General features: G+C 43.1%; 1 pseudogene; it reads right to left on the reverse strand.

Moving 5' to 3' along the window:
* Positions 1 to 304: 304 nt before the first annotated feature.
* LOC149870106 (uncharacterized) lies at positions 305 to 6,158 on the reverse strand (annotated as a pseudogene).
* Between the last annotated feature and the right edge of the window lie 18,863 nt (positions 6,159 to 25,021).

Genomic DNA, 25,021 nt, shown 5'->3' on the forward strand with positions numbered 1-25,021 from the left:
AGGTGACCCATACGAGTTCGGATGACTTAAACTTCAGTGTCCAAGATTTAACAAGCTTGGGTTCTCTTTCAGCCCACAGTTCTTTTTCGGAATTTAGGTTCGTTAGTACTTCATGATTGTATTTTGTCCAACTTTTGTAGCTTTCCTGCCCTTTTAGGTGCAGGGCCTCTTTATACAATCCGACTGCTCATTCTACCACCCCATTTGACATGGGGTGGTAGGGCAGATGGTGGTGTCAGTCTATATTATGCAGTTGTGCAAACCTCTCGATAGCTGCAGATGTGAATGGCGGTCCCCCGTCGGATTAGATACTAGTTGGTCTTTTCCACATGGCGAATACACTCGTGAGAGCTGTTATTACCGCAGTCGCGTGCGTTTTTCTAAGAGGCACAACAGTCATTTGTCTGGTCCCTAAGTTGACTACAATTAAACCTTTATTTGGGACCGAGCCTCCAGGCAAGGGACCCAGTAGGTCTACTTGCCATGATTTTCTTGGTTCGAATGTGTTCTGGTCCAAGGCACCTTTCGTATTTCCTGTTGGGTGACACTTCTCTTTTGCACAGGCTTCGCAAGCCTGTGTTACCCTCTTCCAGTCCATACGGGAACCATACTTTGGGCTGTCTTCTGACTCCTGACGCCACTTTTTGTGACAGGCCCGGGGACCTGGATGGCCCCAGTTCTCATGTAACCAAGTCAGGTATGGGTACACATACAGTTTCATCGATACCTTTGGCGACAAGTACGTGGTCGGTATGAGTTGGATCTTCCAATAACTTGTCGATGACTTCATGTATCGGATCACTGTCACTCCGATATGAGCGTGTATGTTTGATTAGAGGCGGTACGGAGAAGTCGGACAATAATGCGTAGATTTCTTCCCACAACTCGAGATTTTCCATCGGGAAGGCTGTTCCCGTTACAATTTTGTAGATATAGTGGGAATCGATGGCCATAATGGGAACGGGAAGGGTCCCATCGTGATGAGTCAGCCAGTGACATACCAGTTCCCAAAATCCCAGGAGTTCGTTCTTCTGGGCTGATTCACAACCGGCATGGACTTGGTATTAGTGGCATGGACGGCAGTAAACTCCATACTTCCTGTTGTCCCGGGTGGTGCCATCTGATGCCATCCACGCTGGTTGTGTCGTTCCGTAAAGGACGATTTTTGAAGTGTCAGTGATAGTAGATGTAGGCGGTATATCCTCGTACTTCCAGGAGTGCCACTGGTATAGATGGTTTAATACCAGGGCAGTCCAGGTTGATGGTTCCCCCTGGAAACACGGGTCAGGTTGATCGTGCACTAGTCGTGGCAGTAGGGTTGCTCCTATTGCCCTCAGCTTTCCTTTTCCGACTGATAACGATTCGGCCAGCTGGGCGGCTAGAAGAACCTTTCCCACTGTGCCATAGCGATGTTGCACAGCTTGAATGGTGCGGTGTACAACGTAGACGAGGTTTCCCTCGGAATTCCTTATCGTGGTAAAGAGGTGCTCCTCGGTGAAACCAACCGTTACTATTAATGTCACAGTGAGATCAATGGCACTTAGGGAGGTGTTCTTTATGGCGATTAATAACTTGCTCAAGGCTCTGGTGTCTTTCGGAGTCCATGAAGTTTTCTGTCGGCTTTTTTTGCGGATCTGTCATTGAATTTGTGAAAGGATCGGTAGATGTTCCGGTGTAATATAGTGTCTGAACCAGTTCAGTTTTCCTAGGAGAGACTGGAAGTCAGCTTTCGTTGATGGGACTTTGTTCTCCCAGATGGTAATATCAACTTTGTCGTGAGCTATCCCATGCAGTGTATCTTTAATGAAAGTTGTTCCTAGGAAATCAGTGCTGGAAGATGGTTCTAGTCGAGACTTGTCCGTATTGATGATCCAGCCATCGGTGGTTAGGTGCCTTACAAGATCCTTAGTAACTCTCTTCACAAGGTCTTTTTCTCGCCCCATGATCGTGATATCATCAATATAGTTCCATATTTTTACTGCTCCGCTTTCTGGATTGTTTTCGGAGAACCTTCTTAAACTATCATTTATGGTGCTGGTGGCTAACGCCGGGGCGTTGCAGTGTCCCTGTGGACACAAGTTCCACTTATAAATTCTCCCTGCAAACACATATTTAAAATCCCCTTGGTATCATTAATGGGGATAGAAAAAAACACGTTCTTAAGATCCAAGGTCATGCCTAACCATGGGTCGGCCAAATATTCTGCCATCTCCTGGGTGCTCTGAAGTAAAGTGCAAGGTGAAGCTTGTGTGAGAGTCGTGCATTGTTTATTCACATCTCTGTAGTCAACAACTAATATACTTCATGTGGTTTTCCTGGTTTTGAAATTCCACATCCTGGTGACAATCTCGTGCTTGCGTGGACTGGGGTGATGGACTTCTGGTCTATCAACTGTGTTAACAGCGCAACCAAAGGTTCACGGAGGTGCGCCTTTGTGGGGATAGGGGTATACCGCCACGATGAGGTGGTTCTTAACGTGGGCTTATGTCGATCTTCATTTGCTATGATGTTAACTGGTAATGCTTCCAATACTTGATATTTCAAGTTTAGAGCTCTTATTCCGGGTACCCCGAGGAGGTTGATGCCCCCTAGCACCACATCGAGGTGTTTTCCATGGCATTTTCCGCACAGCTGAGCATGCTCGCAATAGTAAAGTAGGTCAGGTTTGACGGACAAGCCCTGGGGTCGTACAGGGGACACATGCTGGGCATGCCGTGGAATCTTCCGCTACTAGGCTTGTCTGTGCATGCTCAGAGCTAACTCTCTGTGTTATCAGCATTTATTCAAAATTTGGCTCTGACAGCCAGCAACACAGTCAATAATGAGAGCACTCCTCCTCCCTCCCCACATTCCCCCTCTCTCTCCTTACTTTATTTTCTGTTTCCCTGCAAGCAAGCCCAGCTTGATCTTTGAAAATTTTAGAAATTTTTTAAATGTTTCAACTTGCCTTGTTTTGTTTTGAGGCTGTTTTGAAGCTCTCTGTTTCATTTTGATTTTGCTGTTTTGAGCTTGAAATGAGTCGAAACAGTGTTGAAACGAAACTGCCAGCAAAATTTCAGACAGCCCTACTGTGTAGTTTCCTAGTCTCACTCTCAACTTCCCAGCCATGGGCTCTCTTGCTGCACTGTGCCTATGCAGGTGTCCTGTGCTGCAAGCTCCCCAACACTGCAGGCTTTGCCCCTTGAGGCATGAGCTGGAAGTGGAAGATGGAGAAGGGATGGGGAGCCCAGACACTGTGGCTGCTGCTGTAGCTGAAGCAATAGGGAGAGCAGTGGCTGGGTTGGAGCTTGAGGGCCCCAAGTTGACCCCTTGCAGGCTTCATACAGGCCATGGGCCACCAATTATACCATCCTGGCCTAATAACTTAGGACACTCAGCTGAAAATGGGAAACTTAGGTTCCAGTTCTGTATTTCATCCTGTTTAATATAACATACATAAGTGACTACAGGACCAGAAATTCCTTTTCCTGCTTTGATCCTATATAGTCTAAGAATATCCAGACTATAATAGTATTGTTTTTCTGTCTCAACATTTATCCACCCAGGCAGGCATCCTTCTTGTAGCAGCAGCCTACAAACACGGTAGCTGGAGAGTACAGTTATCAAATTGTTTAGAGTAGGTGAATGAGATTGCTGTACTTTTTACTCATTGCCATGCAGCAGGAAGTGTACAAAAAATAATTATAATAATTAAAAAGAATGGATGTATTTTTAACTTAGATATCCAAAGATGTTATTTTCAGATGCATGAAATGGAGTGTGCAAGGGCTATACATAATTGTATATCCTCAATATGGTAAATGTAAAAGGCTGATTATACTGCCTAGTATAGCAGTTCCCATACTCTGACAGATTGCACAATCAATTGTAAATTGGAAAAAAGACAGTGTGCATGTGTGTGGCAGGGTGTGGGTGTGCATGTATGGTAGGGTGTGGGGGGGTTGTGAAGGAGTGTGGTTGTGTGTGGGGGAAATTATAGGGAATGTTGGGGGATTGTATATATGTAGCGGGGTGGAGGCAGGGTGTGGGTGTGCGGGGATTGTGGGGTGTGAGGGGGAGTGGGACGGTGTGGGGACTCCCACAATCCCCCATGGCATAGTAGCAGGTGGGAGTGCTCAGGGTTCTCAGAGCGCAGGCTCTCAGCAGGGCATGGTTCCAGTCAGCTCTGCACATAAAAGCAAAGTTGAGCTAGCAGCTGCTGCTGCTTCTGTCAAGAGGCCCAGGAGGAGGAAGGGAGTCCCCCATCACCGCATGACCCAACCCAACTCTCCCCAATACCCTAGCCATGGTATCTGGGCTGTGAAGTGAGGGGACCCCTTCCCCCATGCCTGCCAGGGCCTCTTGACAGTGTCAACAGTAGCTGCCCACTTGGATTTGCCATCGCTGAGGCTGGGGGGGCACAGGGTGGAAAAGAATCCCCTTGCCTCATGGACCCAGCTTGGTTCCTCTCAACACCCAACCCAGCAAAGCCCTGCTAGCAGCTGCCTGCTGCACCCTCCCCCTCTCCCCCTCTCCGGCTGACATCCCCAGAGGCAGGGAGTGGTGGGGGAAGGGCTCAAGGGTAGATTGGCAGAATTCTTGGAGGTTGCTAGACTGCCTCTGCCTGCTGGCTAGGGCCTCTGCAGAAATGCTTGAGCCCCCTGACCCAACGGGCAAATGTTCTTTGCAGCACAGAAGGAGCTGTAACTCGTGACGCTTTGTGTAAAGTACCATGAGTTACAGCACGGCTCCTAAACATCCCTAGGCACCCAAAAAGTACCTGGCTGTGAAAATCAAAGGAGAAACACTAGTCATCAGGGATGTCTGCTAACTAGGAAGGCAACAAAGAGTTTGCAAAATGCCATTTCTGATGGTGTAAGTTTTTCTCATTCTTTCAATTGCTTAAGCAATTTACAGCCTACAACTTACACTTGTTAGCAATTCCAGAGGGGGGAAAATCAGCACTTTCAGGCTCAGTGGTTCCTTGTTTTGTAAAATCAAAGGTAAAACCTTCAGACAGGTTAGAATTTCTTGGAATGCTGTGAAGTCCACATAAAACTAAAAGATAGAGATTTTGTTTTATGCTTAAAACTTTTCCTCAGTATCACTTTGTATTGGGATAATTCCAGCTCCCAAGTCCACATTCAATTTCCCACCCCAATCTTTTCTTATCAAACTTTGTACTGATATCACCTTAATTAAAGGTACTTCAGGCATAACATAATTGCCTTCAAGGTCTTTATGCTTTGTGCACCCGTTATTGCATTCTATTTAAGGGGCTGTACTAACATTACAGTTACAACACAGTTCATTATTATGTAATGTCTTTCATAGAGCAGTACAAAGCCTTTTTAAGAGAGGGATAATTCAGACCTGGGTGCAGTGATGGGCAAGGAAAAAATGATGCATAGAAATTTAATAGAGTAAAAGAAAAGAGTTGAAATAGAAAAGCAGTAAAGATGCAAATATGGTAAGTGGGCTCAAAGACCAGGTATATGGAGGAGAGAATGTATGGAGGCAGTAAATGGTGAATGGAGGAGATGATTCAGTTAATTATGAACTGAAGTGAAACGGAAACTTTTAGTGTGTGATTTGAAGAGGAAAAGCAACTGCAGAGGCAGCAAAAAAACATACACTGCTGCACTGTGCTGAGGGAATGACAGGGGACCCATTTGGGCCACCATATCCCCTGTACCCCCAGGGATTTAAAATCGTGAGGGGAGGTTTTTCCTATTCAGGGGCACTAAAACCTAGATGTTGCTTCTCCCTTCCCTGCTTCCCTTCCCCTTTCCCTACTTTTGAGCATAAACTACACGGAGGATCTAGCCAGGCAGTCCAGTGACAAAACCGACTACAAAACTAGCCAAAGTAGGCAAGGAGTCTCTTTTATAGGAGTGCTCTTCTCTTCAGTCCTTTCACTTCTTCATTTCAATTTCACACCACCTCTAGACCTGTTCTCCTCTTACTCTGTAGCTTCAATATCTTCCCTCGTTTCACTTTTCTTCCTTCATTGCCTTCTTAAAACCACTGAATTAAAAATAAAAGAACAATAAAATGTGAAGGACTACCATCAAATATGGTATTATCCCATTGTTCACTTTGCTTTTATATTACAGGTTTCTCTCGCCAACCACAGGAGTTACGTTCCTGAAAGTTCCCAAGGTTGGCAAAATCGGCATGGCTGGGGAAGTAGGGGCTGTGGGTGGGGGGAGAGGGGCACCAGCAAGGATGTGGGGTGGGAGTGAGAGGCATAAGCAGGTCTGGGGGGCAGGGGAGATTTTCCAGCTTTACCTCCCCCCCGAAGTGTGGATACTCAAAACCATTGTTGGCAAAACTGTGGTTGGTGAGGGAAATCCATATACTCTTTTTCCCCTACCTTTTGTCTGTCCTATTTCAGACAAGTTCACTGCAGCAGACAGGGTCAGCTCTTCTGTGTTTGTATAATCCCATATATAACAAGGCCCCATTAAAAAACTCATGTACAACAAGGCCTCATTCTTAGTTGGTCCTTCAGCATTATGGTAATAAACATGATTATTGATAGTAAGAGGGTGATGCAGTAGCCTGGAATTAAAAGGCAAGTAACTAAATTGCACAAGTAAAGGTCTTAGAGGAAAGAATACAAAAGATATTTAAAAAGCAGGTAGTGAGCAGAGATATGGGGATTGTTCTTATATCTGGAATTTCTATATTTTTATTATCTTTATCAGTTGGGTTGTTGATTGAGTTATAGCATAAATATAGATGTAGTTGGATACCAATAATGATGGCTGAACATATCTATGCAGGCAGTCCTCGCGGGTTAAGTTCTTGGAAAAGGCACTGTAAGTCGAAATGATGCAAGTCGAATCTGATTTTCCCATAGAAACGATGTTATAATAGGGGGTTATGTTCCTGGTCAAGAACCTGATACCCAACTTTTTATAGGTATTTAAATCAACTATTTAATCAACTATTAATTATATACACCAATAAATTACACTGTACAAAGTTTTCTAAAGTGCAATGCAGTAAGTAAGGGAGGCACTGGGGCTAGTGTGAGACTTATTGAAGGTAAGCTCCTCAGTCCTCATGCAGGGCAGGCAGTAACTCCTTCCCAAGGTGAGGTGAGGCGGGGGTAGGGATGGGGAGGAACTGCTCTGCAGGCTCTGCCGGCTCCAGGGAACTGCTCCACTCCCCAGCCATAATGCCATGTGCCTCCTCACTCCCTGAGGTGATGCAGGGCCGCAGAGTAGTTCCCCAGAGCTGGCGGACCCTGTGCTATCCTCCAGCCCCTCTCCCTGCCTTGCCATGCCTCTGGGAACGAGGAGGTACATGGCATTGTGCCTGGGAAGTGGAGCAGTTCCCCGGTGCCAGCCCCCAGCCCCAGCCCCCAGCCCCGTCTCGCCTTCAAGAGCACATGGACTCAGGGAAGAGCTTCTGCCTGGACTTACCTCCAGTAGGTGTCCCACACTGGCCCCAGTGCCTCCACTGCACTCCGCACCAACTCATTACCTGTCATAAGTACAAGCATCCAGTGCCATAAGTAATGACAGGGGTGTAAATGGCGGAGCACCGCAAGTGTGAATCAACGTAAATCAAAATGCCATAAGTCGAGGGCTGCCTGTATTCTCTGCAAGAGAACTCTCTGCCTTTGTTATCATTGGGCATGTCTACATGAGATGGTATCATCGCTATGGCAATGTAGTATTGGCAGGAGCGAACTGTGATGCCAATGCTACTGTGTAGTAGCAATGAGCTACTGTGCAGGAGGGTCAGAAATGACCTGTGCACCATTGGGACAGTGCACTAATAACTGTGCAGCTGGGCACTCATGTAGACATGCCACCCATTGAGTATGAAATGTTGTCTCACTTGCAGTCACTTGTTGAAATGAATAGGATGTTTATTAATGCATTAGGTTCTTGTCAGAAAAATAATTGTAATTAATTCAATCTGGGTGTAATTCATATATATGAAGAGGACTTTTACTCTCAGAGATTCTAGATAATGGCAATGAATACTTACCTCCTTCACTGAAGTCTCTAAGCCCCCCTCTACACATTGCAAGTATTGCACAATTGCACTGGTTAATTGTGCAATTTCCTCGAGACCAGCTATATGTGCAAAGTAGCTATCACACCATAAAAAGCTCCAAACAGCTATAAAGTTAGACCTGGAAAATGTGTATTGACTTTCCAGCTGGTTGCCATCAAGCTTTAACTTGCTTGCATAGCAAGGTCTTCCCTAACACCAGGAGCCCCATCAGCTGATGGGACATTTTGGCCACTGGGGTGCACCATGCTTAACTGGGACAAGAAGTCCTTCAACTGAGGTACTTCAACTCATCCACAGCAGTTACTGATTCTGGGTCCCAGCAGCACAGAGCTTTGGTGCATGAAATCCCTAGGGCCTAGGGGATTAAAGCTGCTGTGATCCCCCAGACTCAGGGCTACTGAAACCCCTTCCTAATTAATATACATTTAATCAGGAGGTGATTTTGAGTTATAATAGGATTACTAATCCTATTATAGTATTACCAATAAGTGATGTCATTCAATTCTGAGGGCATTATTTTCCATTCCCTTTGATCTTCTGTAATCTTTTATCCAAAGCAAAATAAGTATAAAAATCTAACAAATCAAATCACTACCAATTTACAAAAACACTATATCATTGCATGGTAAAACAGTACTTACACGAGCAAATGAACTGCTAAACATATGACTTACCATTTGCATATGGAATAATGGTAATGGCATGCATAAACTAAATGTGCAATTGTGCATCCATTTCTGTGCATGAGCCTGTCTTATGACCTTCTTTGCCACACGTGTATATATATATATATTCTGCACTCCTATTTATGAAAATGTAGTGTTTAACAGTCTGGGACCATTTTTTGCTTTTCATCCAAAAACAACATAATGTTTCTAGTTATACCAGGCATTTGCTAAATTAGCACATACCTAGTTATTAAGGCTGTGCGAAATTTCATTGGCTGTTTCATTTTGAACCTGTTTCGACTTGTTTTGCGCTCACAACAGCAAAATCAAAATGAAAAGAAGTGCTTCAAAACAGCCTCAAAATGAAACGAGGCCAGTTGAAACATTTTGAAAGTGCTGAAATATTTTGAGTTTTGAAGCTGAAGCTGGGCTTGCCTGCAGGGAACAGAAAGTAAGGAGAGGGAGGGGGAAGGAAATAGTGAGCACACATCTTACTACACACACTGGAGAAGAAAGTCCTGCAAGAGAGGAAAGAAGGGGTCTCTCACAGTTTGGCTGCCTGAGATGCTGCTGGTGCTACTGTGCTGCTCACTAAGTTACTATTTTACTTGTTGTTATTTAAAGTGGTGGACCAGGATGAGGCTGTAGGGGAAGAGGAGACCTTGTTGGGGCACACTACTGTATTGTGTAGAGGCCCCAGCACGAGTGAGAGTGCGCCTTAACACACGCACAGTCACATGTCACAAGTTTTGCTTGTCAGCAGCTTGTTGTGTAGTTTTCCAGAAACCCCTACACCTATCTCCTTGAAACTTGGCAAGATTCATGCCCCAAGAAGGGGCTACCATCCATGCTGTTTTCATCCAAATCTGCCCAAAAATGACAACACTATAGGCAGTTTTGTGTTTCCCCTTTATAGCTTGTGGGCAAAACATTGAAACAGCAAAATGGTTTTGACTAAACGAAACGGAACAGTGCTTTCGAAACAAAAAAACCCTTGAAACAAAACACTGTGCTGGTGAAACGGAAGTCAAAGCTAAATGGTGTTGTTTTGCATAGCCCTACTAGTTATATAATGTTTGCTATTGAATAACCATGTCATTTCTTGAAAGGTACAAGAGCTTTTTTGGATTTCTCTCAGTTAGTGATCTAGCCAGTGATATCTGACAAGATAATGTCCTAAAATAGGAAGATTTCCAAGCTGCATCCAAGTTTCTTTTTTCAATACCCTTTAGTACCACCAATGTGGTACTCTTAGTTTATACTCATACTTCATGACTTGCCTTTTCAATTAAATAAAAAAAGTTTAGATTATTTGCTAATAATACCTGACAGTTTAACCAAATCAATAAAACATATAAAGAGTTTAGCTAATGCCTGACCTGTGACCTGGTGTTAACCCTGCTATGCTGGGAAATTAGAAAAACAGAGGTTCAAATCCCTTTTGGGGGACCTAGAACCTGGATCTCTGGCTTCCCAGGTGAATTACTGGTCTTCAAACTGGTGATAAAACATGGAAGGCTCTCTTGCAGAGTATAACATTGGCTAGTCAGAGGTTGTGGACTATTTACATTTTTGAGTCTTAGATGATAGTATACTGCCACAAGGAGCATGTACATATAGCCAGGCCCATATGTGGCCAGTATGTAGCCTGCTGCATATGCTCAGTCTATATATGTAGTGTATGTATTGTAGTTGCCACTACTGCTGGAAAACAGAATGGCTACATGCACAAGTGCCAAAAATGCCATGTAGACAACTAAAAAACTTCTACTTAGACAACCATGAGCTAGGGTTAGAGAGAACCATAGAGGAACACTAACCGCTGCTACTGCAGAAACACAGCTTGCTTATTGTCATCTATTTAATCTATTTATTTCAAACTGTGGAAAAGGTTCTTTTCTCCCTTTTGTTGTATTGATTGATAAGTTGAATGTATAATACTTTAGGTTCTGATAAAAGATGGAGATTCGTGCTTTATAAAGCTATAGAATGACAGAAAAAATAATTCTTAACTCAGAAAATAGCTAGCTTGGAAATTTATATATAAGCTTCTTTGGTTAAAAAAAAATGCAATGCTTATGTGCTGATATAAGAAAGCACCATTCCTTAGACCTGGATGCACACAGTGCCTTTTTGTAGGCCTTCACTCTTTAAATTAAAAGTTTCCCACATAGCACATGACTAGATATTAGCATGTAATGTAGAGAAATCTGGTAAAAGGCTTCCTGTTTTTCAGTCAAGGTCCAGGGATAAAGGAGATATAGGGTAAGGGTAAAAACAGAACTAAGAAAGGCCTCTGTATGTTGGCACAAAATTGGAAAAATCCTGGTTAGGCCTTCGCAAATAATAACCAAAGGGCATATAGATTACAAAACCTGAAGGGCCTGCAGGGCATCTGATGAGAAAAGCAGAGCATTGACTGGACTCTTCTCAGACAGCTGGTGAAAACCAGATCCTAGAAGGGGGCTGTGAGATCACAGTCCAGGGAACAATCATAGAATCATAAAAAATTAAAGTTGGAAGGGACCTCAGGAGGTCATCTAGTTCAACCCCCTGCTCAAAGCAGGACCAGCCCCAACTAGATCATCCCAGCCAAAGCTTTGTCTAGCTGGATTTTGAAAACCCTCAAGGATGGAGCTTCTACCACCTCTCTGGGTAACCTGCCTCAGTGTTTTACTACCCTCCTAGTGAGAACATTCTTCCTAACCTAACCTAAACTTCCCTTGCTGCAACTTGAAACTGTTGCTTCTTGTTCTATCATCTGCCACCAATGAGCTCCATCCTCTTTCAAACCCCCGTTCAGGTAGATGAAGGCTGCTATTAAGTCTCCTCTTGGTCTTCTCTTCTCTAGACTAAATAATCCCAGTGCCCTCAGTCTTTCCTCTGTTGTACCCTGCAGGGTCAGGACCTGAGGCACAGTGAGGAGAAGGTTCGTTTTGCCTTTAAGGGGGGAGAGGTTTTTCTCTCTGTTTGCTGATCATGGAGCCTCCCATCGCAGAACAGGGAACAAGCTTGTAAATTGTAACAAGAAGCTTTTATTTGTTTACTTTTACTCGGATGAATGAGGTGCCTAGGTACAGCGGCTTGATTAAACGCGTTTGTTTACAAAACAAATCAACGGCTCTCTCTCTCTTTACTCTCTCTCTACTACTCGGATTGGATCGCAAATCGGGTCGGTGCACAGGGAAGGGGTACGCCAGGGATGATCGGTGGCAGAGAAGCACTGACGCGGTTGGCCAGACCGCGGCAGAAGGGACTGATCTGCTGGTCCCAAAATGGCTTCTGCTGTGATGTGGACTCAGCGAGGCTTTTAAAGACTTTCCCCCGCTCCCCCTGACGTCAGACTGGTAAGCTGTTTTCGTGCCTTTTCTAAGCTTGTGGGAGAGGCTGGATGTTAAACTTTGTGCTTACGGCACTCTAACTGAAGTGAAGTACAAAACATCCTCATACACCATGTCCCCCAACCCCTCACCATTTTTGTCGCCCTCCATTGGACTCTCTCCAATTTGTCCACATCCTTTCTGTAATGGGGAGCCCAAAACTGAACACAGTACTCCAGATGTGGCCTCACCAGTGCTGAATAGAGGGGAATAATCACTTCCTTTGTTGTATTGGCAACACACCTACCAATGCAGCTCAGTTTGCTGTTAGCCTTCTTGGCAACAAGGGCATACTGCTGGCTTATATTCAGCTTATTGTCTACTCTAATTCCCAGGTCCTTTTCTGCAGAGCTGCTGCCCAGCCAGTCACCCCCCAGCCTGTACTGGTGCATGGGATTGTTCCATCCTAAATTCAGGACTTTGCACTTGGCCTTGTTGAACCTCATGAGATTCCTTTTGGTCCAATCCTCCAATTTATCTAGGTCACTCTGAATCCCAGCCCTACCCTCCAGCATATCTACTACGCCCCCCGGCTTGGTGCCATCCCCAAATTGCTAAGGGTGCACTCTGTGCTACCTTCCAGGTCATTGATGAAGACATTGAACAAAACCAGCCCCAGGACTGGCCCCTGGGGCACTCCACTTGATACCAGCTGCCAACTAGACACTTAGTCATTGATTACAATTCTCTGAGCTTGATGCTCCGGCCAATTTTCTATTCACCTTACAGTCCATACTTCCTTAGCTTGCCCATGAGAATGCTGTCAGAAACCGTGGAAGAGGGAAGAGACTGCTGCCTATGGGGTAATAGAAGTTTGTGAGCTCAAGAAAAGGAAATGTCTAAGCTTAAAAGGGAAAAAGGGAAGGATTATTTTTACACTTCTTACTGTCTGGTAGACATTTCTCTGGAGGCTGAGAGGGGCAAGTTGAAATGATGGGAACATGACCTAACAAAATAAGATAATCTTATTACAAATAAAGTCATAGGATGCATCCACACAAGCATGCATGTGTTTTGCAGTGTTTCAAAAGCAGCCTGTGCATGTGATATGGTTCTCCACACTGCATATTTGCAGTGCAGAGCCAAATTTAGATACTGGGAAATCCCGGTATCAAAAAAAAAAAGTGCACCAAAAAAAGCAGGGTGGCACACGTGGCAACAGCATGCGCCACCCAAAACCAGAACCTGGCTGGCCACAGCCACATTGTATCTGCTGCCCAGGCTCTGTGCACCTGGATCGTCACTGGAAGGTCCCCAGGTTCCCAGGTAAGGCTGCTGGAGCCAGCCCAGGTGCTGGCCCCAGCCTCCACTATTCCACTCGGGACAATTTGCTGCACTCCAGAGCACACATGCAGGGGCATTTCTTAGGGACAACTAGCAGGAGCACAAATATGTACCTCTGCTAGTTGTCCCTGGGGAAGTGGACATGCACACTCATCTAACACATGCACTCCCATCTGGACACACCCATAGATAGCAGTGAGAAATGACGACAAAGCCTTCTATTAATTTAATTCTTGGGATCTTGTTTTGATAGAAAAATCATTAATAATTGACTGACTGTAAGGACTAAATGAAATAGCCAAATCCCTTAGTAATGAGCAAGGTAGAGTTACACCACATTGGAGATGTCCAGAAAGACCTAATTCCCAGTGAAATTACAGAAGCATAACAGAAGCATGTATGCTGCATAACCTCTTTCAGTCATGCAGTATGCTTCGTTCTCTGTAGCTTGCCAGCTTCATCAGCTTGAACAGGAAGGATGGTAATTGTTCCACGGTCCACCTCTTCCTCCAGCTCTGATTTGAAAGTGCAAAGGCAGAACAGCCTCTCTGGTCCCTTGAATTCAGAGAGTGCGAGCTATACAAGATGAAGGGGCACTACGGTCTGAAGTCATTGTAAGTCTGATTCTGCAATTCTATGGCAAAACTCTTACTTAAGTCAATGGAGAATCCTGTTTGAATACCTACTGCCCTATCAAGCCCAATATTAACATAACAGCAAACTTAATCAGAAATTGTTACAAGCAATAAGCAATTAATTTTTCACTGCACCCATTGTTAGCTATTGAAAACACATTCATAAATGGCTAAACACTGCCTGTTATTGGCACTTGAAAATAGAATTTGTCAAGAAATTGACCTTTTAAGGGGCTCTTCCATATCTCATTTGAGGCTTTTATGCTTTGCAAAAAGACTTGTTCCTGTAATTAATCGTCTAATTGATGTTGTATATGTTTTCTTGTATCCAACTCAATGATCCAAATTAATTCATAAGTGTAAGTTATTTGTTACTAAGGTTCTGTCCTTGTTTTCCTTTCCTTATAGAAAAGGAACCCTAATTAAGGGAGCCTTCTTAGATGTTAGATACAACTTAAAAGATACACAGAGTTTTTATTGATCCCCTGCAGAATTTTCCCTTACTTAAATTGTAGGCAACAATTATAATATCCAGGGACAGAGCCAGGGAGGGGGATGGCTCAGATTCACTCCACTTCTAGTGGACTGTGTCCATGAGAGAAGCACCTAAGGACTTTTTTAAGTTCAAAAAGCAAGAAAGAATTCTCCCTCCTTTTCCCTGCATGTTCAGTGGCATGGGCCCTTATCTATATCTGAGGATGGGGAAGGGGGATGGTAGGAATTGGGGTGCAACCACTTTGCAGCAGGTTGGTGCTCCCATACCCCTCCTTTCAAAATTCTGGATCTACTCACAATAGTTCTTAACCTTGTCAGATTCAAAGTACCCCTTGGAAAATGCCAGCTCATAATTTTCACTCATTTTTGACTACAGAAACATAATAGACCAATCTTTCTGTTGCAAAAAACTCAAAAAGGACACAGTAGGTCAGAATGTTTTTAACACTGTGACTTTCTATTTGAAATCTCTGGGTTTATCTTCTGAATCATGTTTTCTAACAGCGCTAATATTGTGCAGCACTCTTGAAGGGATCTCAAAGCACCCTGGGTGCCATAGCACCCTGGCTAAGAATCACTGCCATATCACGTATCATATTATTTCCTTGTCATAGTTGATAGACACTTACAATATGTAAGTATACAGTTTACATCATCTATAAAAAGCTTGCCTTCATATAAAAAGGAGCTTTGAAAATACTCTCTTCATCTCTCATTATAACTATATTAACATGTAGCATATTTTAATAGTATTTGAATACTAGCTGAGCAACACTCTTTACTAATTAATCATTTGAACAAGTTTAAACTGCTAGCTGCTTGATGAAGACAATAATGGCAGCCATTCATCTCCCTTTATTTTATATACAGGGAGGGACACTGGGTATAATTTAAATCATGTTAAATGTTACACTGGAAATGACAAAATATAGCAAGCTCTTTAATAAGTAATATCACAAAAATTTTGGCTCAGATTAGTAGCTGTAATGAGCTATGTGTCTATTGCATTGATTGCAAATACAAGTTATTCAATACTGCATAATATGATGTCAAAACTGAATATAAATACAGAGTAATTTTATGCACAGAATATGGAGTGTAAATACTACTAGAATGAGGTGGTATTATGTTATAATGGAATTCATTTACTGAACAAACTTATTTGATGTGAGGTCATGCACACACTTTCAAAGAAAGGAGCAAGAGAACCTGCAGTTTCTAGTATTTAACACATTGCAGCTTATTTTTAAATTAATTTGTGAAGGAAAAGAAAAAAACCCTATTTACAGTAAAAATACACAGCTCTTTCACCAGTTCACTTTGTATGGGTATCTGCTGAATCCTTTGGGAAAATAATATCTCCTGCCAAGTTATATATCAGACCTCAGGGAAGATGACAAGACAAACTGTGAAATACAGTAACTGCACATCTAAATGGAAAAATCTTCAGGCTCTTAAGGCAAGAATTATTTGAATACTGGAGGGCTTAGCAAGCGCATGGCAAGCTGATTTGCATATACTTCACGACATGCCTACACATGCCCCCCATGGTGCAGTTGTTACTGTGCCATCATTTAATACTTGCTTGAGTACTAACTGTCCCAGCAGGGCACAGTTATTTTTAACAAATATGTCACCATAGTAACATGCTATAGTGAGGTATCTGGTTGCTACGGTGACATAGCATCGGTGTCACAGTTTGTGCTCATCGCTATGGCGATGTAGTGTCTCATGTAGATGCACCCACTGGCTGTGTCTACATGAGACACTGACTGTGCAGTTGTTACTTGTTTATAGTGACAAGTAATGACTGTGCATCCAGCATTGCATATCGGTGCAGCCACTGAGTCCTAAAGTCCAAAATCAGGTTGCCATGTGCTTGCTAAGTTCTCCAACATTCAAATAATTTTTGCTCTAAGAGCCTGAAGATTTTTCCATTTAGATGTGCAGCCACTTTATTTCACAGTTTGTCTTGTCATCATCCTTGAGGCTTGATAAATAAGTTAGCATTATTGCACATTTTAAATAAGTACTAAATGACTGCACAGTAACTTAAGTTATTGCACGTTAGTGCTGACAAATGTTTTTTCGTGACACTACTGCTCAGTAGCATAACACTACTGCACGATAGTGTCATGTCATGGTTGTTGCCATGTGATGCTACTGCACAGCAATTGGGCTACTGTGCAGTCAGTGTCTCAAGTAGATGTAGCCAGTTTGACCATATCTTAAGATAAGTGTTTTCTAATGAAAGACTTAATACATTTTCCAGAAATAATAACAGACAACAACCAGTTTATTGTTTTAAAAGAAGTTCTTTGCAAATTTACACCCAAAGAATACTTACAGCCTACTGCATGCATTACATACATTGATCTACCTGGGAAAGCATGTTAACCTTGCTGATAGAGAAATAAGCTAAAACTCATGGGAGTGGAGTTCTGGTTGCTGCTCAGACAGTGACCTTTGGGCTAAGTAGACGTTAAGAAACCCCAGAGCTGAATACAACTAAGTTATGAAGGTTTCCGTAAGCAGCATAGTTTAAATTGATAGAGAATAGAAACACATTTGCCCTTGGGCAGGGAGGAGGAAAGGGGGGAGCAAATCTTAGACTGTTTTTTGCCATTTTTAAACCAGTCTACGTGTCTTTCATTTGGTTATATAGACTGGTTTCCAATCACTTACACAGTAAATATGTAATATCTGTACCTGGCTTTGGTGATTCATGATACTTCTCTGTCTGTTTCCCCAACCTTAGAAGCCTACATACTTTATAAAAAGCTTAAACTTTTAATGATTAAAAACTGTAATATAAGAGCTAGGTATTACTATTAATAGGTCTCTGCATACATCTTTTAATACCTTACCATATTATCCGGCAGAGCTTCATTAAAATATTTTGCAAGTTGCTTCTTTTAAAGCAGACGGTTTTCATCTTCCTGGAACATCAAGCAATAAAAGTTGGTGCATTACAACTTGCAGCAGTCTGTGTGGACTAGTCTCACTTGGCATCTGGTTCTTAAGACCTCCACTTAGTAGAAATTTTAGCAGGTGCCACCCTTTCTCACATCACAGTCCCTGGGCTCCCAAGCAATACTTCAGCATCCCCATTGCTGCCAGATCTTATCTTTACCTGCCTGGCTTGTTGATTTACTTGAAAAGTCCTGCTGTTCAACCTCTTCAACAATTATTAAAAACTTGTAATTTTTTGAAACTTCTCATCTTGTCATATATATCTCTTTTGGATAAGGAAATTAGAAGAAACTGATAATTAGGAATGACTTCTCAGCTGGGAATCCAGCAAGCTGTCCTATTTTAAACCACAGTAAGTGTGCTGTATTTTTTTTTCCTAATCAAATGTTTCAGTTCAAGTATTTGTGGCTACTGGGACATAAAATTAACATGGGAATCCTTTTTTAGTTATTTTTTTACTAAATATAAGTCAAATAAACTTGCTAACTCTGATCACACTCTATTTAGGGCATTGGAAAATTTTCTGGAAAAATTTTCAGTTCAAAATTTTCCAGAAAACCCACATTTCTCCTCATGGAGAAACACATGGTTGCCTACTCTGACAGTCAATGTGTTTTTGGTTTGATGATTGTCCAGGTGGAAGGGGGATTATACTGATTTATTGATACCAGGGGTGCATCGATAGAGATTTTTGGGGCCAATACTGATAGCTGATTTTTAAGGAGGTATATTGGCCAGTACCAATCTGATTTCCAATACCCAGCCTGGCAGCATGAAGAGCTGCCTCCCACTGGTAAGTCTGGTGTGGTGGAAGGGGAGGGAGGAGGGGGAAGGGAAGGGGTGTAGGGAGCAGATGAAGGCCCCTGCAGTAAGGGAGGAGGCAGGGCTGGGGCTTGGCTGGGCTGGGGTTGGGGCTTAGGCAAGTGCTGCCCAGCTGGGGTGAGGTGGGCACAGGATGGTGACATGGCTCATCTGGGAGGCATGGGGTGGCGGGTGGCTCTTGCCACTTCGCGCTGCTTATCCAGGAGTTGCTGGTCTGGCAGCTCATCCAGTGCTTGCTTGCTCATACAGCGGCTCCCACGGTTGCTCCCACCACTCATCCTGAAGGGTACTGGGGGGGGCATGTGTCCCTGGGTCTGTGAGGGGCAGGCTGAGGTCAGGGCTGCACCAAGTTATTCCCAGCATTGTGCAGCTGCATTGGGAAGGGACAAAGGGAGGGGAGGGAACTGCAGCCACAAATTTGCTGTAGCTCCTTTCCAGTGCAACCCTACCCCACTGGGAAGAGCTTGGCACAGCCCTGGCCCCAGCCCACCCTGCCCTGCCCTGCCCCACATAGACCTAGGGGCACATGGCCCCTCATGCCCTCCTGGATGAGTGGTGGGAGCAGTGGCAGAAGCTGCCAGATGAACAAGCAAGCACCAGATGAGCCACTGGACCAGTGGCTCTCAGACGAGCAGTATGGAATAGCAGGATCTGCCACCTGCTTCCCGTGCCCCCCAGATGAGCCATGGCACTATCCTATGCTTGCCCCACCGTGGCTAGGCAGCCCTTGCCCCAGCTCCTGCCACAGTCCCAGTCCTAGCCCCCCACCCTCCCTCACCGCATCTTCCTCCCTCACCCCTTCCCTTGCCTCTCCGCCCTTCCCTTGCACCACACCAGATTTACCAGCTGGAGGCAGCTCTCCATGTTGCCCAGCTGTGCTCCTCATCACCTGTGCTGTGCTGTGGCTGTACACATGCATGGGCAATTTATCAGCTAAATTATCGGCCTGATGTGGCCATTTTCTGATATAGTAAATTTTCTCTATATCAGTGCCGATCTGATTTCAAACTGATGTATTGGTGCACTTCTATGGTGCACTCAACTTTAAGCGCCCCTTGTAAAGATGGTCAGCAAAGAATACTGTATCAGTATTCGGTGTATTTTCCAGGTCTGTTATGACTATTTTTTGGGCTACTGTGGTGACATCATCAGCATACATATATTGCTTAGATATTGTATGTGGAAAGTCTGAGGTATATACACTGAAAAGTGCTCGTTCAAGCAATGACTCTTGTGGGACTCCATTCTTCAGAGTTCCTACTCTCCTTTTTTCTCTTTGACTGGTAGTGAGTTTGAATGATCTGCTGGAGACCTCATTTATGATGAAAGTGTATAGGTTGCGGTCAGGTATCTTAGAGTGTAATTTATATTTGAGACCTTGATGCCATACAGTGCCATAGGAAGCTGTAAGGTCAATTAAAGACTGTGCCTGTTTTCTGCCTCATTTCAAATCTGTTTTCTATGTCAGATGTAAATAATGTAACTTGGTCAATGGTACACCACTATTTCTGAAAGCCAACTTATTCTTTTGGCTTCCTTGGGAAGTCAAGGTCAATGATGTTCTCTTATTCTATTCAGGTTTATGTACTCCATGAGTTCATATGTAACACACAATAGTGAGATGGGTCAGTTATCTCTTTAGATCCTCTGGTGGTTTATAAGGCTTCAGGATAGCAAAGACATCAGCTTTGGAAGTCTGTTACTTTCTAGACATTTATATGTGGATTTCTGAAGCCATCTTTTCATTGTGGTTCTGAGCTTGGTAATGAATGGTAGAAATAACTTATCTGGTATAGCAGTCTTGACAGTCTGTACTGCTTTAATGCCTGTGTTGAACTCATTGTAAGAGATGGGGGTGGTTGAATTAAGGTTGGCTTAGAGTGATTTAAGTTGTCCAAGGGTCAGGTGTCTAATCATTTCTGTGTATCCTTTGCTTAGATTTCTGCACTTGCTCTTGTTACACAGTGTTTTCATGATAGTTTCCTGACACAGGGCCATGTCATTTTTTGGTGCCTTTGCCTATAAGGTGATTAATGTTGTTCCATGCTTGTCTGTTCAAGTGGATCATATCTGATACTTCTGTGGTAGAAGGCCATCTCTCCTTTCTGAATTTTTTCCATGTGGAAGTCAGCTGTTCTGTAGTTCTTTTAATAGGGCTTTTGCATTGCTTGATGATGTTAAAGAGCTGCTTGCACTTCTCGTCCCAGCATGGCACATAATGGCTTCTATACCCTCTAGGTACACAGAGTTTGGCTATTTCAATTAGGCAGTTTGTAAATATATTGTAGCCTTGATCAGTGTTGGTTTCTGATGGATCCTCTAATTGGTTTGCTGTCTTGTTGGTCAGCATTTGATCTTTTTGCCAATCCACCTTCCAAAAATTCTGTCTTGGAGCTGGTCTGGATGGTATGGACTGAAAAACTGTATTGTCATTTTTAATAAGTGAGGGTCTGTGCTAAGATGATTAAAACTTATCACACACTTTTATCGGTGTTTTACTCGACTTGCCTTTCCACCAGGCATAATTTGGGTTTGTCTGAATATTCCAACACCCAGAGTGGAAGGTATGTGGCTCCTTCGGGTAATATATGAGGGTTATATCATTCAGGCTTTCCTAGAGACAAAGATTGCCTCCATTTCTACTGTTAACGGAGTGTTCCTTATCTTGATGTTAATAGTTGAAGTCCCAGAATAAAAGGTTGTTTAGTCGTAAATAGGCGAGGATGTGATTGACAACATGGCAGAGGGTTGCTTGTATATGTTGATGATAATTATGTCATTGACCTGGACAGCGCTCCATTCTGTTGCACTCTAGGAAGTGTTGTGTCCCTTGGTAGTATATGGGAGGTCATTTAATAAAGGTAGCAAGGCCATGGTCCTGCTGGCTACAGAATCTGCAAGGCTGTCGCCTGAGCACTTCATCTTCCGCAGCTGCTCTATATGTATTTCTTGTAGAACTGCATGTGGTTTAATTTCCCTGGTGATGCATTCCAACACTCATTACTTGAGCAAGGTATAGAAAAAACATTTTGATCTACACTTTTAATCTTTCAGTATATCAGCATATTTATATGACATAATGAACTAACGATCACACTCTGTAATTCTTGGAATCAGCCCTCATGGCCTTTTAAAAAATAAATAAAAATAATTGCAGCTACCATCTAGTACCCTCGACAGTGCTTGATTTTTTCACAATGAAGTAGGTATTTTTGTTAGCTGATGTGTTTCATTTTCATTCTATGACATTTTATCATTTACACTTTCAGAAAATACTGATGCTTAAATTTTGTCTTTAATTTTAAGAAGGATTTTTATATATTTATATTTTTTCTTCACTGCATATGAACTTTTTAAATTCTGTTCATGATCAACAAGATTATTAAGAGCACAGTTACATAATTCTTAAGGACATGCCTAACTTTGAAAACATTGGTAATTCCTCTGATGTTAAATGGATTGTTTCTGTTCAAATTTTGGTGTGTACTTAAGTAACTTTTTAAACTGAGGACTGAATGAATTAAACGGTTATTCTTTGATTCAAGATGCAGAATTCTTTTTTCCATTTGGTGATAGTATTTACTGAAATATCAAAATATTATTGTTCAGAAGCCCAGATTCTACAAATAGTGTTTGGACCCAGGTTTAAAAAGTGATTTATGCACACAGTCAGAATACACATTTTCTTTTTAAACTGCAATTCAACAAAATTATGTTTCAGGGTGTATTTGAAGTCCAAGGCAGACAAGGTTCTCTGGGTAAATCATTTATTAGAACAACTGAGTAGTTGGAAAAAAAAAAACTGTAAGCGTTTGAGCACAAATACCCTTCTTCAGGCATAAGGAAAGCCTGCTGGTGTTATGTGTTCTCCATGGTAGACTAGAAGCCAGTATGCAAAATGCAGGTCCGTGAAAATGCAAATGTATGGCAGTGAGGATCAGAGGATAAGGTAGACAGTAGCTGTGAGACAGGTAGGTGGAGGGGGAAAGGCGGGGAATGTTGACTTGGTGATAGAATGTAGCTGGTGAAATGTAAAAGTTACCTGGAGTTATTGGATAGCTGGTAGGTTATAATGTGCCATAAACTGAGGGGTGGGAGAAGAAGTGGTTGTTTTGTGGGAAGCGTGCAATCACAGGTCATAGGGAATTTTTGTCTTTGATAGATTTTCAGTGTACAATGCCCCAACCACTTCATTCTGGTATACGGTTGTTGTTTGGTTTCTTCTACATATTTTTCATCAGGGCATTTAGTGCACTGGATAAGATGTATTACATTTCTGAAGGGGCAGGCACAAGATCCAGGAATGGTAATGATTCTATTGTTGGGTGTAGTTATTTGTGGGAGTGTTGGAGATGTGTTCACAGGTTTTACATTTCTTGTCCTTGCAGGGTCTGGACCCATTCAGTGTAGTTTGGGCCATAGAAAGATTGCTTCTGGTGATGATGTTGGTGAGGTACAGTGCTTGTTTAAAGGCTAGGATGGGTGGTTCTGGAAAGATTTCTTTAAGAATTGGGTCTTCTTCTAATATGGGTTGCAATTGTTTGAGGATTTTCTGGATAGATTCCAGGGAAGGATGGTATGTCATAACTAATGGTGTGTGATTCATGGGGATTTTCTTTTTGTAGTGCAGCAACTCTTCACATGGTATCCAGGTGGCTCTTTCAAAAGTATGATCTATCTCCCTGGAGGAGTGTCCTTGTTGGGTGAAAGCCCTTTTGGGAGTTGCAAGGTGATGCTCATGGGTGTTCTTCTCAGTGCAGATTTGGTGGTATCTGAGGGCTTAATTATAACTTATAATTATAACTTTATTGGTGTGATTGCTGGTTCTGTGTTGATATGTATGTTGGTCCATGGGTGACTTGTGTATGGTGGTTTGTATATTACCATTCTGGATGTTGATCATAGTGTCTAAAAAGGATATGTTGGTGCTGGAGTATTCAAGAGAGAGTCCGATGGAGGAGTGATGATTATTGAATTTGTGATGGAAATCAACTGAAGACCGCAGGTTTTCAGTCCAAATGATGAAGATGTCATCAGTATATCTTAGGTATAGCATGGGTATGATGGTGCAGTTCTTGAGGAATTCTTTTTCCAGGTGGGCCATAAAAAGTTGGCATATTGTGGGGCTATTTTTGTGCCTGTAGCTGTGCCCATGGTCTGGAGGAAGTGTTGGTTACTGAAAGTGAAGTCGTGTGTGAGGATGAAGTGTATAAGTTCAGTAATGTCTTGCTTTTGTAGATATGTAAGGAAGGCATGAATGCTATTCTGGTGTGGGATGTTGGTATATAAGCTAGTAACACCCATGATGGCTAGGAGGGTATTGCTAGGAAGGTGGTCTATGTTTTCAAGTTTTCATAGAAAGTCTGTGACAAACCTTGGTCTTTGGGTGACAAGAGGTTTTAGATACAAGTTTTAGAGGTAAGGTGAGAAAGGAAGCAGGCTTTCATAAATATAGCTATTGTTAGCATTGCCTACTTTATAGAGATACAGAATCCAGCACTTTTTTTCTTATTCTGCTTGTGGCCTCTTGAATATTTTGCCTTTGGCTGTCCAGTGGCTTAGCTTCAGCAAGAGGTGAAGGATACCTCTGAACCTTCCTCTCTTCTGAGGCCACAGCCTGGTGGTTAGGCCATTGTACTATAAACTGAGGGATGTAGATTTATACCCTCTTAAGCTGAAGAAGTGTCACAGGTACAGCTCAGACATGGAGGTGGGGGTAAGAGTTCTGAAACCAATGGTCAACAATACTGGAAATCTAGAACTCAAAGCTGACAGTAACAGTACTGGGTGTCAGTCTGAATTTGAGGCATACCACCAGGGCTAGAGACAGACATTACACAAAAACTGGTTTAAGTGCTTGGAAACTGGTTTAAATTTGTAATAGAACATGAGTTCAGTACACATAAACCAGTTTAAAAATGGCTGAAACCGGTTTAAAATAAACCTGGTTGAATGTGGTATCAGACTTAACTGATTTGGGACAACCAGTTTATGCAATGTCTGTTCCTGAACCCTTCCTGCTTTAATTTAAACCAGAGTCTCCCAGAATATCGGGTGCTTTGCAGCCCTGGGCTGAGCTGGACTGGGCTGTGCTGTTTGCTCCAGAGAACAGGGCTGGTCCCACCCCTTTGCTCCCTAGCTGGAGCTCTGGGGGAGACTACAGGCACAGCAGGGTCCGCCTGGCTTCCCTCACTGCTCAAACAGGGATTTCCCCCCTCCTTTCTTCCCATTTTCCACAGCACAGACCCCAGTCCCACAGACCCTAGGTATGTGCTATGCTAGCTAATGCTGAGAGCTGTTTGTGTGTGTCTCCAATTTCACTGGGACAGGCAGACAGAACAGTGTCTCCTTAGGGCTTTTTGGAGCTAATCAACAGACCAGCTGGTAATGTCCCTCCATTCCTTATTTGGAAAAAGCTGTTTAAGAAGAGCTTGAACTAATTCTTACCCCATTGTCATTAAAAAACTAGGGGACTGTGATGTCGACACAGTACACAGTCAAATGGGTTGCTAACTGGCTGGAGAGCCGCACCCAGAGAGTGGTGGTGGATGGGTCATTTTTGACATGGAGGGATGTGGGCAGTGGGGTTCCCTAGAGCTCAGTCTTTGGGCCCGCACTGTTCAACATCTTCATCAGTGACTTGGACAAGGGGGTAAAAAGCACCCTGTTCAAATTTGCTGATGACACTAAGATGTGGGGGGATGTGGACATGCTAGAAGGGAGGAATAGGCTGCAATCAGACCTATAC

Source organism: Crocodylus siamensis, chromosome 2 (genome assembly GCF_052110815.1).
Source record: "Crocodylus siamensis isolate JL-2025a chromosome 2, ASM5211081v1, whole genome shotgun sequence".
Taxonomy (NCBI): Eukaryota; Metazoa; Chordata; order Crocodylia; family Crocodylidae; genus Crocodylus; species Crocodylus siamensis.